The sequence below is a fragment of the Urocitellus parryii genome, chromosome 11 (assembly GCF_045843805.1).
Source record: "Urocitellus parryii isolate mUroPar1 chromosome 11, mUroPar1.hap1, whole genome shotgun sequence".
In the NCBI taxonomy this organism is placed as follows: domain Eukaryota; kingdom Metazoa; phylum Chordata; class Mammalia; order Rodentia; family Sciuridae; genus Urocitellus; species Urocitellus parryii.
Window position 1 is genome coordinate 645,685 of NC_135541.1, and position 13,457 is coordinate 659,141.

Sequence of the window (13,457 nt, forward strand, 5' to 3'; positions counted from 1 at the left end):
TCCCAAGGTGCTGGGATTATAGACATGTACCACCAGCCCAAGCCATCACTTTGTTAGTTTTCAAGAAAATATCTGGGGCTGGGGATATGGCTCAGCAGTAGTGCACTCGCCTGGCATGCACAGGGCACTGGATTAGATCCTTAGCACCACATAAAAATAAAATAAAGATGTTGTGTCCACCGAAAAAAAAAAATTAAATTATCTCTCTAAAAAAGAAGAAAAAGAAAATATCTGCCAGAACCCATATCTAAATAGCCACTCTTCTTTAACTCAACCCCAAAACCAAGCACAATCACCTCCTCTGCATCTTTATGCCTACTTCTCATTGGGATATAGAATAGCAATGATACGGGTACTCAAAGCCTATGTTACCAAATCAATTTCTGCTTCTTTAGCAAGGACATTTGATTAATCGGGTTTTTTAAAAAATATTTTTTAGTTGCTAATGGATTTTTTACTTTATTTATTTATATGTGTTGCTGAGGATCAAATCCAGGGCCTCCCACATGCCAGGCAAGCGTTCTAACACTGAGTCACAACCCCAGTCCCTAACCGGATTTTTTAAACTGCAGGTCAAGAGGTGAAGAATATTTATTTGAGCACTGTGACCATGACTACGACCACTAGTGTAGCATCACAGCCTTGATTTGTATAAGGAGCTAGCAGTTCCACCCACCATTCGTGTAAATGCCAACAAAGCAAAAAGTCAAATGTCTTAATCGTTACAGATACAGTTTTGATCTAATAAAGCCCTGAAAAGGTTTCAGGCACAGACCGCACTGAGACCCGCTGCTCTGATTGCTGCTCCCAGGACTTAGAGCATGATCTAAATACTGATAACACCCAAAGGCCTCCTGCTTCCAGGCCTCTGAAGTCACTAATTCAACAAATATTTGGGGTGCATCTTGCTTTAGGGGCTGGTGATGCTGCAGTTGAGCCCAACTGCCTACCTCCAAGGTGCTTACAACAAGTGAGGGGTCAACATTAGTCTACAAAAACAGTGAGATGTGGAAATTAGGAGGTCAGAGGATGCTGTGTGCATGAGCTACTCACAAAGCCTGATAGAAGGGAGGGAGTGAACTAGTGGTCCAGGCCAGAGGACTCCTGTGCCCATGATACAGAACATGAGGACACACGTGCCTCAAACCTGGCATGCAAAAGCTAAACTCATTATGTGCCCCACAAAAGTACTGCCATCCGACATCCAGGACAGAAACCTAGACTGACACCTTATTCACTGTCCCCCCTCCCATGCAACCACAAGGCCTCCTTTCTACACCAGCCAAAGTCCCTACCAGTCCTCCTACCTGCTCTGAGCACACTCAAGTCTTAAGTACAGGTAAAGATCCCCATCAAGTCAATCTCCTTAAAACCCTTCAAAGGCCTCCAGGAGCCACCCAGATAATTTTTTTTTTTTAAATCAAGATTCTGATCCCTCTCTGTGGAATTGCCATTCCTGTGTAAGTCATGCTCTTATGCTCTTGTTCAATGAATAAATAATTAATGAGCACCTATTATATACTTGACACTGTTCTGGCAGCCTGGAGACACCACAGGTGAAGGAAACCAACTGGCAGCTGCATGAAAACCACTCACACCATCTACCTGCCTGCCAGACAAACCCCAATAATTAGGTCTTGACTTTTTTGGGGGCAGTACTGGAGTCAAAACCAGGGCATACTAGGCAAGTGCTCTACCACCAAACTATGTATTATCACCAGTCCTTGATTTAAAACTTTTTTCAAAGAAATCTTCACCAAACTCTAGATCAGGTCAGGTGTCCCCAAGACCCATTACCCTTCCTAGTCCCTGCTGATCACACACCCAACTAAACTATAAACTCAAAAAGGTCCTGGACCTTGCCTGCTTTACAATTTCTATCCTCAGTAACCAACAGAGAAAGCGGTGAGTAAATATTCGAAAGCCAAGATTCATTCAGCATCTGGGGGGTAAGGTCCCCTAAAAATAAACTTTGCCAGTTTTCAAAATGAAGTACCAGTTCAACATTATCCTATCAAGGCAAAGAAAGTCTTTCAGAAGAGTAAATAATGTGAGTGAAGATTTGGGAGAAATGGTAAACAAGTGATAGCATTTGAAAAGTCAGCTGATGTGTGCTTGACACCCTAATATTCCTCTAGCCAGGCATGGTGGTGCACACCTGGATCCCAGCAACTCCAGGCTGACACAGGAAGATCACAAGTTCAAGGCCAATTTAGCAAGACCCCAAGCAACTTATCGAGACCTTGTCTCAAAATAAAATTTTATATATATATATATATATATATATATATATGTCTGTGGATTGGATGTGGCTCAACTGTAAAGTACCCCAAATTCCACTCCCATGTGAAAACCATAAATTTTGTGTGTGTGTGTGGGGGGGGGAGGGGTTATATTCCTCTAGAACCAAGAGGAAGAACAACCCAATCTCTCAATAAGTTGTCTTCTAACAATGTGACCTAATACTATCAGAGTTAAGTATTTTACAGTGAGCCCCTAACAATAGAATGACCAACTCTTGCAGACTGCACGGAGAGCTTTCCACACCAACCGCACGCAAAGCTGTTGTGTGCCCTTCCAGACAAGGAAACACCAGACGTACCAGTACCACTAGTGAAGTGACAGAGCTGGGTTCTAACTCAGTGCCAATTCTTTTGAGAAATGAGTGAATTCCTCTCCCTCCCTAGAATCTAGGAACTATTTCAAAATTCCTATGACAAATATTTTGAAACCTACTGCAAAGGCTTTGACACGCATCAATTTGAAAGTATCCAGTATTTTTAAAGCTGTATCAATTACAACAGTGGGACAAGTGGTTGAGAATCTGTAAATCTCACAAGGAATTTGGTTTTATTTTGTTCGCAGAATTAGGGATGGAACTTGGAGGACCTCAAATGTCCTGAGGAAATCCTCTCCCACTGAGCTACATCTCTAACCCAGGGGGAACGCATGTTATAATCACCTCAGGACTGAGTCAGAAGACAACCACAGACACTGACAGGAGGAACAGACAAGCATACGGTCCACCATACTTAGGGTCCCACTCTAACAGGCTAGAGAAGCCTGTTAATAAATGCATTAAGTTTAGACAACTAATTATTAATTTACAATAATCTATTATCAACAGCAAAATGAGTTCAACTGAATAACCCTAAGGATTACCTTAGATAATCTTTTATATTAGTAAGCTTTTAGGAATGATTCTCTCAGAATTCTAATTTAGAAGATTTAATAAATCCTTGAAAAAAAAGGAAGCAACTGTGCTTTATAAAATGGAAACCTTCTCCATCACTGGAAGCCAGTAGTAGTTCTAGTGACCACCATGGCTCCTGTAGGGCAGCACTGCCAAGAGCACGAGGCTAAATGGTTAGTGTCCCCGATTACCCACCAGCCAGCTCCAATGTCTGCAGATTTGACTTCTGAAACGAGAGATGTGCAAACGAACACAAAGCTTTGAAAAGGTGTGGTCCTCCACACCTGGTGCAGAACAGGGAACGTGACACTGCATCTCCCCACATATACATCTACACACACTCCTCACAGTCCACAGGAACTGCTCTTTGTTCACTCTTGAATGTTTCAGATTTGTAAATTATTTCTCTGCTTTATTACAATTTAATTTGTTCTTGCCAGGGGTTGTGGCACTTGCCTATAATCCCAGCAACTCGGAAGGCAGGAGGATCACAAGTTCCAGGCCAGCTTGGGCAACTTATAAAAGGGTTGGAGATATAGCTCAGAGGCAGAGCACTTACCTAGCATAAACAATGCTCTGGGTTTGAAAAATAAGTAAAAAATAAATAATATATCTCCTTTTATCTTCATTCTATGTTCACTAGAACTGTCCACGTCATAATTTCTCCAACCACTCTCATCAACAAATGCAAACCTCAGCCACTTAGCAAGGCCCTGAGCAACTTAGCAAGATCCTGTCCCAAAGTTTTAAAAAGGGGTTGGAGAGGTAGCTCAGTGGTACAACACCCCTAGGTTAAATTCCCAGTACCAAAAAATAAAGATAAATGCAAACCTAAAGTTACACTTTTTTTAAAAGATGGACACAATATATTTATTTACTTACTTACTTACTTACTTATTTTATGTGGTACGAGGATGGATGGAACCCAGTGCCTCACATATGCAAAGGAAAGTGCTCCACCGCTGAGCTATAACCCCAACTCCATGAAGTTAAGACTTCTTTAAATATATTTTTCTTTTTAATTGTAAATGGACACAATACCTTTACTTCATTATTTACTTTTATATGGTGGTGAGGATCAAATCCAATTGCCTTACACATGTGCTAGGCAAGTGCTCTACCACTAAGCTACAACCCCAGCCACCCTGAAGTTAGAATTTAAAACAAGGTTAAGATTCTAAAAATTTTTGTTCCATGTCTTATGAGACTTACACTAAACAGGAGATTCAAAAAAATATGGTATGCCATATGGTCAAGCCCAGATAATAAAATTGAGAATATCTATTACTAATCCACTAATGCTAAAGCCAAAGTCCACAGACAGTAAGAATTTAATCCAATTTTGAGACTGACATGAGCCAAATCTCGGGCAGAGAAAAACAATCCAATGAAGAAACTATAATAAATGCCAATACTGCACTGCTAAAACAAAATCAATATTATTCATCAAAGTAACTATTAGCAACAAAACCAAATGATGTTAGTAAGTCTAGAGATACCAGGAAGACCTTCTACATCCCTTTCTCAAAGCCATATATATATCTTTCCAAATAAAATGAATGGATAACAAATTTTTTTTAGTAAAGCAAAAGGTAACAAAGCTTTCATACCTGAGAGCATACCACCTTTTTCAAGAAATTAACTATACCCTCATGAAATCAATTTTGCAAGTGTTCAATAATTCTACCTAGATGACCCAAGCTTGGAAACTACTCTTTTAGGCATAAAAAAAGACTTAAAAGACATTTACTCTTTAAAGATAAAAAAGGCAGGGGCTGGGGATGTGGCTCAAGTGGTAGCGCGCTCGCCTGGCATGCGTTCGGCCGGGTTCGATCCTCAGCACCACATACAAACAAAGATGTTGTGTCCGCCAAATACTAAAAAATAAATATCAAAATTCTCTCTCTCTCTCTCTCCCTTTCTTTAAAAAAATAAAAATAAAAAATAAAAAAGGCGGGCTGGGGGTGTAGCTCAGTGGTAGAGCGCTTGCCTAGCATGTGTGAAGCCCTGGGTTGGATTCTCAGCACCATGTATAACTAAGTAAAATAAAGGTCCATTGATAACTAAAAAAAAATGTTTCAAAAATAAAAATAAAAAAGGCAACACGCTTTTCTGTAGCTTTTTAAATCTGAGGAAACTTATTTCAGCTCCCCTCCCCCAAAATCAGAAATAACTAAGGCTGTCAAATAGAGAAAACCTTTTTTTAAAGTGCAACTAACAGGCACTTGGCTTAAGACTAGTCTGAAGAGATAAAGATAGCTTTCTGTAAACTCAGGTATTACACAAAAGGAGCTGTTTTTGTCCAGTAGATGTTCATGTAAGACAGCGTCAATTCTGAGTCAAAGCTGCAAGTTCAAAGAATCTTCTGTATAAGGACACCCTTGAAACAGCCTCACAGAAGATGAAAGGCGGTCCTGACACAGCCTGAGGCCAGGCAGCCCAGCATGGGCAGGACCAAGCAAGCTAACAGGGGCCCAGTAGTGGAGGACAGTGCAGGCTAACTGGGAGAGGTCCAGGCTTAACCAGAGAACTTGACTTTGACTTTCCAGATTCTTGCCTTCTGAGAAAGACTTGTAGCGCTTGCAGCACCTGTGAACACACAAGGCAGGACAGCCTCTCCCTCAAGAACCCTGAACCTCCCAGCTGCATTCCATTTCTGGACAGCACCAATTGTCAGAAAGGTCAGTCCTGTGTTAAATCAAGCCAGAAGCTGCCACTCAGTTCTGCTCTCTGGAGGCTCACAGACCTGTCTGACCATCCAGGGCACCAGTTCCATTCCTGGTCACACACCCAATGTCAGTAAGGAAGCAAAAAGGGAACTGCTTATTCACTTTCTTTTTGCAATATGTACCTTCCGGAAGAATTCAGAAAAGGCTATCTTAGCATGAAAACTAAAAATCTAGTTCCAATCTAAAAGCCCCTCCCCCCAAAATATAGTGTCAAATCAGAAAATAACTTGTGGTATTGATGAGAAACCTCATCAAAAACAATGCTTGCTCAAGAGACTTTACACAGTCTCTAAAGTGGATCTGAATTTTTCACAAAACTAATACTTCCATTTATTTGCTAGTCATGAAAGATAATCTACATATTTTCTTAATCTCCCATGTGGTCCTGCAGGCCTGTAATGGGAGGCTGAGGCAGGAGAATCCCAAATTCCAGGGCAGACGGGGCAACTTAGTCCCTATCTCAGAGTAAAACGGCTGGGGAGGTCGCTCAGTGGTGGAGAGCTGGCCTAACAAGGACCTGGGTCCAATTCCCTAAAAGTGGGGGTGGGGAGCCAATCTCATAAGCAATTGTTGACCATCTAGTATTATCTGAGATTCCTGCTGTCAGACAGCAACGTAAAACGCAGAGAACCCCAATGTCCCCCAAACTGACACTACACTACCTGCCCCCGAGACCGGTACCAAACTCTTGGGCTTCTAAATGCCCGACTCCCCTTCCCAAAATAAAAATCCTCGCATCGCTGCTTTTCTGCGGGGAGGGAATGTCAAAGCCATAACCGGAGACCGTCCTCGCAGATGAAGAAGCGCGTGAAGCTGATGCCACTTCTGAACCTTAACCTGCCGTTCAAAGGACCCGGAAAATGCCTAAAAGCCTCGACGGGTCAAGCCCCGGTGTCAGTTCACGGCGGAAGCCAGGAGGCCGCGGGGAGCGAAGCGGGTCCGCCGGGAGGCTCGGCCACGCCGGGGGCCGGCCGACCCGCCGCCGTCCCCGCCGGTCCTCCGCGCCGCGGGCCGGGCCTTTGTCTTCCGGCGGCCCGCGGGCGGCGCGCAACGCCATCTTGTCTCGGGGCCGCTCTCGGCGCCCATTCATTCGCGGGCGCCGGGGCCCGGGCAGCGGATGGGACCGGGGCCCCGCGGCGGGCAGGGCCGGAGCCGGCGGGGAGGGCGCGGCCGGGGTCCCGCCGCCGCGCCCGCCCCGCGGAGCTCCGCAGCCGCCGTCCGCCCCGCAGGAAGGCGCGTCCCGGCGGCCTTTGTTCCGCCGCGCGCCCAGCGCCCCGCGCAGGCCCGCCCGCCCGCCGCCCCGGCCTCCTCGCGGGGCCGCCGGCCGCCCGCCGCGCAGGGTGCGCCCGCCCGCCCGCCGGGGGTCGCCGGCCGCGCCAGCCCCACCCGGACAGGCCAGGGAGCCGTGGCGGCGGGCGAGCCCGGCGGGCGGGCACCGCGGGCGGGTCCGGAGCTGCGGGCAGGGCAGGGCCGGGCCCGCGGCCGCGCTCACCTCGCCCTCGCCCGGCCTGACGCGCCCACGCCGCCGCCTGGTCGTCGCGCTCGCGGCCCGCGGGCAGAGCCGGCGAGGCTGGTCGGGTCCGCCGCGGTGCTCCCGTCCCGGCCCGCTGCCCTCGCCGCCCGCGCCCGCCGCCGCCGCCGTCCGCCCCTCAGACGCCTCCAGCCATCGGGATGGGCGCGGCGGCCCCTGCCCGCATCCTCGGGAAACCCCACGCCGCGTCACCGCGCACGGCGGGCATGCGCACGCCCGCGCTTCCTCCCGCCCGCACGTGCACGAGCGGCTTAAAGGGGCAGCGTCCTGCCCGCGACGGCCGTAGGCCCCGAACGGGAACCCCCCCGGGAAAACCACTCCCGCGACGCCGGCAGCCGCGGGCCTTAGGCCTGCTGGACCCTGGGAGGTAGCTCGGTTCTTGTGCGGAGCCGCCTGAGCCGGCGGACAGTGATCCTGTGGGGAGGCCGGCGGATGGGCACCAGGTCCCACCTCGGAGGCTGGGCGCGGGGACGCGGCCAGGAGGGTCGGAAGGCGCCTGGAGCCCAGGCCAAGGAAGGGGTGGACGGTGCGCGGGGGAGCTGGGAACGCGAAACCCAGGGGCGCAGGAAGGCGGTCAGGAAGGGCTGGTGTCCTCTGAAACCTCGGGGACCATGGGTTACCCTCGGGCCCATCCGCCTTTCCTGCCGCCTTCGACCCCCCTTTCCCAACCCCTCACCTCCTCCACCTCATCCGATTCTTCACTCCCACCTTACCGCTCCCCTCAGCCCGGGTGCTGTCCTTTCCAAACAAAGCCCAGTGCCCTTTTTCCTCTAGGCCCTATCCACTGGCCTTCCAGAATCCAGCGCCATAGCCCCCAGGTGGCCCATCACCCTGCAGTCTGCTTCCCACCGTCCTCCCTGCACCCTTAGGCACCTTTCTTTGCCTCCCCGCAGTTGGGCTGCCCTTCTTGTTTTGTCTAACTGGAAGAAATGAATGCAGCTTCCAGAGCGTCCACAACCTTCTCTCCATCCTACTCCCTGCTCCTCCTACAGAGGAGGCCTTCTCTTCCCCTCTCCTCTGGGTGCTTCCTGTCAATACCCAGACACCCAGGAGTCCCTCCTTGCTTTTGACACAAGACACTCGAGGTTCCTTTTGTACTTTCCCTGCCCCAACCCTGAACTAGGTCAGTTCCCCAGCAGCCCTGGTTGAGCTAGTGGCGGGAGTCGGGAGCAGCCAGATCCAGGTGCTGCCTGAGTGCTCACTGCCACTGGGGTATCCCTGATTCTAGTGCCCACCAGGAGTCAGCTGGTGGGAGCAGACGTGTCCACGTGCACACACCTATATGTGCACACAGCCACATGGGTATCCTCAGGTGTCTTCCTAAGAGTGATGGAGCGTGGAGCACATTCAGTGCCAGGGGGCAATGGAAAGGCAGAGGGGCAGGGGTTTGGGGCATTGGCAGGTGGGTCCCAGACTCTGAGGGTCAGAGACTGTCCTCAGATCCCACAGGGCTGGTGCCACCCATTAATTCCCGCCTCAGTCAAGGATTTAAAGTAGAAATGAGAAGAGCGAGTGAGTTAGAGCGGACACAGAGGCAGCAGCAAGGCTTCCCCAGTGAGTGAGGGGACAGTCATTTCTACTGAGACCTCTGCTGCTGTGGGACCTTCAGGCCCAGACCCTGCCCTCCTGGGTCTCTGCATGCCTGGCCCAGGGCCTTGGTCAGGGAGGTCAGACTGGGCAGCACAGGCACTGTCAAGGCTGGGCCCTGAGGCCATCCATGCATTTGGGCCCAGAACCATGGAGAAAAGCCACACGTGAAGTCACCAGCCCAGTGCTTGCCCCAGCCTTCCACCTTGGAGGTGCAGCCCCAGGGATTGCATATCATCTGTAGGCATTTGGGGTGATGTGGGACCTTCCCTGAGACTTACCCTACAACCCTGACAGAAATCCTCATTTATGGGTTTATGGATGGGGTGTGAGGGGCAAAGTTGAGCCAGGGAGGAGGCTGCCACCTGACTCTGTTGCCTTCGGATATGCACAGTCAGGCCTCTGGCCCTGGGGACAGGTGCCTTAGACCTTGGCCAAACCCACCGGGAACCCTCAGGAGCTTCCAGACTCCAGCCAGGGCCCCTCCCTGCAGATGATAAGGAGCCAGCCTTCCCCTTTGTACCTTAGAAGGTCCAAAGGGCCCAGCTTCTGTCCTCCCTGACCCACCCTCCACCTCTTTCAGCCCAGGCCTTTGTATTTTTTGGTTCACATCTGCCACCCAGCCCCCTCCACAGTGGGGCAAAAATCCTTCAGCCAGGAGCCCAAGGCTTCTCCTGATCCCTTCCCGCGACACTACCTTCTCCACAAGGATCATAGACATCGGCCTGCCAAGGGCCAGGCCAGCGGTCAGCTGCAGAGCTGAGCAGGGCCCCAGGGTGGAGGCACTGCCCAGGATCTGGCTTGGCGCCCAGCCTTCTCTCAAAACCCAGGGAGCTTGGATGTATAACTCGGATGCCCCTCCCCCATCTGCTCTTCAGCAGGAAATGGTCTAACGGGAAAGTAGGTCTTTTTAAATCTGAATTATTCAAACAATCTGTGCACGTGACTGGGACCCAAAGCAAGGCCTGGACGCACCCAGGTGCCTCTCTCCAGCCAGGCTTTGGAGACTCGCTCTCACAGCTGCAGAGTGACTCCATATCCGGATACAGTAAGAGGGCAGGAGTGGAGAGGCCACTGCCCCTTTGTCCTGCTGGGTATCTGTCCTTGTCTTGCTCAACACTCTGGTCCACCATGCGGACCTCCACATTGCCTCCAGGAGGTGAGATGGAACCTGGCCCTGCCTCCACACTGCAAGGACAGGGAGGAGCACGTGGTGCCCAGGGGATGCAGAATGTAGGTGACCAAGAGGAAAGCTTTAATTAGTTCCTGCAGGCGACCTAAGGCAGGGTCTGGTGAAGGAACAGGGCCACACTCCGGGGGAGACCACACTCCTCCCTAACCCTTGGCACTCTGCCCAAGTGCACTGGGAATGGGCAGGCCCAAGGCCCTTACCTCAAGAGTCCTGTCCAGCCGCACAGCTGTCAGCTTGCTGGAAGGGATGAGGAGGAACATAGGGAGAGCTGGGTGGGCAGCTCTGTGTGGACTGGTTAGTGAGACAGTAAGGGTGTAGACTGGAGAGACCTGGTGGTGAGTGGCCTGCAGACCAGGGGAGGATGGTGACCAGATAGGAGTGCCTGGCGAGGTCACAGGTATGCCTTCAGGAGGATGCTATGCAGCAGAGCTAGGGCGGGGCCTGAGGGAGGAGGCCAGTGCTGCCTGTGGGCCCCAGCAGACCTTGAAGGATCCCTGAAGTCCTTCCCACAAGTACAGGGAGCCAGCGTCTGTCCCCAGCTTCCCATCCCACTGGCTCCTGACCCTCCTGGTCTCCCACCTCAGTCATAGACAGCAGGAAGACAGCAGGAAATCGTGCAGTGCCAGGTGGGGCCGAGGGCATGTTTCTCCCCCCCCCCCCCAGAGTCGGACCAGAAGCCTAGGGAAAGTTCAGGCAGCTCCTGGAGGCTGACGGTGTTGCCCAGCCGAGCCGGGACTAGGACTCAGGTGTGCAGCTCAGACCTGGCCAGAGGGGGCTGCCTCTAGGAGCCAGGTGAGAGGATCTGCTCTCCTCTCTGGGCTTCCTGTAGTGGGCATGCCCCCTGGAACTGCATGTGGGGAGATACCCAAGTCCTGACTCCACCCGGTGTCACCCTCATTCCTGGTGTAAAACACAGAACTTTCTAATGGAGAAAGAGGTATCCATGAGCAGGCAAAGCAGAATCCCTGCATGAAACACAGGAGTCAGGTAGCAAGTGGTAGAAGCTTAAACCAGCTTGTGTGGAAATGGGAAATTGAGTGGCAGATATCTGGGCATCCGGTTTAGCCGGATCCAGGCCCTTAGTGAGGAGTTAGGGCTCTGTGGCCCACCCTGTTTTTGCTTTCCTGGGTGGTAGCTCCTTCTCTGCTTGGCAAGGAAATGGCTGCCAGCCTCAGGCACCCTCACCCCTGGAAGAGCACCAGGGAAGACTCCGATGTCTGTAGGCTAACCCCATAAGGACCCCAGACAGCCTCCCTCAGGTTCCTGGGGCCCTGGTGGCAGGGAAGGGAGGGGCCGCGTAACTAAGGGCTCTTTTGGGTCAATGTGCAACACCCAGCACAAAGGCAGGAGGTGGGAGATTGCTGGATGGCAGAAGCAGCAGCCCAGGTGGTCCCCGCCTGCTTGGGGGCTAAAACCTGGGTTTGGCTCCAGCTGAAGTGCTTCGCTGGTTGTTGGCTTTTTAGCTGAGGTTAGTTTGACTAACACCTGCAGGTCTGACTGCCCTCTCTTGGAGCCCTGGGCCTGACTACAGGGGTGAGGCATGACCTTGACAAGGTCAGCCAAGGCATCTCCGAGACACTGGCTTCTCAAAGTGTCCACCTAGCTGCAGAGACAAGGGACAGCTGGGAGAACACAGCTCAGGGCCTCTCCTCCTCACTGAGGCCAGGAACCCCCTGGCCTGAGGGGATACTGGGGTGCAGCAGGCCCAAGTCTTCCCTCCCCAGGCATCCTCGGGGGCATCTTCTGGGGTAGGGGTACTATGGACCCAAACATAGATAAAAGGGCAGGGTGGCCACAGCAGGCATCAGGGACACAAGTGGACAGGGATGCAGGGACATACACCTCTGCCCACAGGAGGAAGCCAGGTGGGTGGGCATCAGGGTGTGTAAAAGGGACGGCCCAGAGGTAGCCACCTAGCTAGGCCTTGGGGCTCTGAGCCCTTGGGACAATTTCTGGGCCCCCAACCTCCTCCTCCCCTACCTCCTGTCACCTGCAGACGCTGGTGTGCTCAGAGAGGGGCCCCTGGGGCAGGTGAGCGGGGACATACACACCCTGGGTGACCAGTGCAGGGGACCCGGGCTTCCTACCCACACCCCAGAGCCCTAAGCCTGGAGCAGGTCACACAGTGACTCCAGGAGCAGGGACAAAGGCAGGCATGGTCTCCAGGGTCAGAACACGGCACCCGGGAGCCAGCGGGCCGGCTCTCGGGGCTGCTGGACCGCTGTAGCCTGGGCTCTGTTGGCCTCCCCGGCCAGCGCCTTCTTCGGGAAGGGAGCTCCAGCTGGTGTGGGGATTCGCCCCCTGGGATGGCGCCCTGGGATTTGGCTCCTCCGATGCCTGCCAGGTAAACAGCTTGTACTTGGGGCGCTAGCTGGGGAGCAGACAGACCAGCCCCCAGCTTCCATGAGGTCTAGTCCACGAGGGGCCTGGCTAAGGGGCCACAGGTGCCTCTGAGAGCAAAGCCTTCCCAAGCCCCTGCCCATGGCCCTGTTGGGCCCTGCCAGGTAACTGGGCCGCCCGGAGGGGGTCCCAGGGCCTCAACCAGAGTGCTCTGGAACTGCCCTTCACCCAAGATGTCCGGCAGAACCACCTCCAGTGTCCATCAGGGGTCTGGCCAAGGCTCCACAGTCAGAGCATGCCTGCGGGTGTTGATGCTGCAGTGCACCCGGCCCCTGGACACCAAGCAGGCGTGGCCTTTCCCCTGGGCCTCCATCCTGGCCACTGTCCTCAGCGCTCTAGGGATTCCCACTGGTCACTCCCAGGCCGCTCTGGCCGGCGCTGTACCCCTTTGGCCTGCGCGGACATCGCGGTGCCCGCCTTTCACTGCTGTGAATCGAGCCGCGGTAGGACACCTGGCCGAGTTCCTGTCTGAACATCTACTTACTATTCTTTGCCTCATCATGAGGTGGCTCCACGCTGAACTTACTGGCGACTCCACGTCAGAGGGTCCCACAGCGGCTGCACCGCTTTCCTTCTCAGCAGTGCGAGGGGGCCCAATGTCTACACAGATGACCAACTTGTTTCCTTTTAAAAAAGATAACAGCCATTCCTGGTGGGCTTGAAGTGGTATCTCTCCGCGACCCGTAGTGACCTGCAGTATTTTCCCTGTCTTATTGGCCATCCCTAGGTCTTCTTTGGAGCAATGTCTATTCAAGTCTATGTTACTCATCTTTATGTCTCTGTGACAAAACACCTGGGAAAATAGAGGAGGAAAGATTTATTTTG

The 13,457-nt window shown here is 52.3% G+C and overlaps 1 protein-coding gene across 4 annotated transcripts in view; it reads right to left on the reverse strand.

Annotated features, from left to right (window-relative positions):
• Gnb1 (G protein subunit beta 1) overlaps positions 1-7,545 on the reverse strand; it is a 70,134-nt gene extending 62,589 nt beyond the window's left edge. For all 4 annotated transcript variants that reach the window (XM_026414861.2, XM_026414863.2, XM_026414862.2 and 1 more), the window contains exon 1: positions 7,415-7,545. The gene's annotated coding sequence lies outside the window, so the exon portion shown is untranslated. The remainder of the gene's footprint in view (positions 1-7,414) is intronic.
• Positions 7,546-13,457: the final 5,912 nt, after the last annotated feature.